The sequence below is a fragment of the Sturnira hondurensis genome, unplaced genomic scaffold, assembly GCF_014824575.4.
Source record: "Sturnira hondurensis isolate 20B ecotype Veracruz unplaced genomic scaffold, ASM1482457v3 Scaffold0014384, whole genome shotgun sequence".
Classification (NCBI taxonomy): domain Eukaryota; kingdom Metazoa; phylum Chordata; class Mammalia; order Chiroptera; family Phyllostomidae; genus Sturnira; species Sturnira hondurensis.
The window spans coordinates 39,645,665-39,646,877 of record NW_028087015.1 but is presented as its reverse complement, the minus strand read 5'-3'; the positions used below and the strand labels follow the sequence as shown (position 1 = coordinate 39,646,877).

Sequence of the window (1,213 nt, the reverse complement as noted above, 5' to 3'; positions counted from 1 at the left end):
TTCTATTTTCAGTTTTTGGACATAGCTCCATGACTTTTTCCACGGTGGCTGTACTGATCTGCATTCCTCCCAACAGTGCATAAGGGCTCCCCTTTCTCCACATCCTCACCAGCACTTGTTCGTTCATTTATTGATGGTGGCCATTCTGATAGGTGGGTGGGGAAATCTCATTGTGGGTTCGATTTGCATTTCTCTCAAGATTAATGATGTTGAGCAAGATTTCATATATCTGTTGACCATCTGTGTGCCCTCTTTGGGGAAATACCCTTTCAAATGTTCTGCCTGTTTATTAATCAGACTGTTTATTTTTTGGTGAACAGTTGTAGGAGTTCTTTATATATTTTGATAGCAATCTCTTATTGGATATATCATTGGCAAATATTGTCTTCCATTCAGTAGGTTGTCTTTTCATTTTGTTGATGATTACCTTTGCTGTGAAATATTTTTTAGTTTGATGTGGTCCCATTTCTTTATTTTTCCTTTTGTTTCCCTTGCCTAAGGAGACATAGCCCCCCCAAAAAAATGCCTGATATTGATGTGATATTGAATGTTAGCTGTAACTAAAATTTTTTTGAAGAATTAATTACCTTGCAGCCACTGATAGACCTTGAACAATCTAACGTTGTTCTTTTGGTTTACACTAGGGTGGGAAAGAAAAAAAAACCCTGCACTTTCTGTCTTTGTGGCAGCCCAGATTGAATAGGGGACTACATCTGCAAAAAAGGAAAGAAAAAAAAAGAAATTAATTACTTTTAAAGTTCCTAATAAGAAAATTGTGCTTAAACAATGTTAAAAAAGAAAAGAAAGGGCATTCCAGCCTTGGGCACCCCTGCACAAAGGCAGGGAATGAGGCGAGCACAGCTGTTTGGGAGGTCGCCCCTGGCAACCGATGAAGCTTGAGGTACTATTGGGAAAATGGCTGTCAATAAACAGAGAAGGAAGACGGCGAATCAGGAAGCAGACTGTGTGCCAGTGACTGTGTTCACGTTTTGCCCCAGGGGTAGGCAGTGGGAAGTCATCGAACCGTGGAGGAAGATCATCAGCTTCCCACTTTGGAAAGAAAATTACAGAAAGGCCTGGGGGTGGTTTGGGGGCTTATAAAACTGGATACAAGTGACTGGCTGGCAAACTGCTGAAATAGCCAGAAACTGGCGGTGGACAAGGAGAAGTGTGACCAAATGAAGAAATGATTGAGGCAAAGTTGACTTTCAGG

The 1,213-nt window shown here is 41.1% G+C and overlaps 1 non-coding gene across 1 annotated transcript; it reads left to right on the top strand.

The window, feature by feature from the left end:
- Positions 1-588: 588 nt before the first annotated feature.
- Positions 589-715, top strand: LOC118998926 (small nucleolar RNA SNORA31). The gene has a single exon (XR_005068996.1). It is a non-coding gene; the product is annotated as a small nucleolar RNA SNORA31 (small nucleolar RNA).
- The last annotated feature ends 498 nt before the right edge of the window (positions 716-1,213 follow it).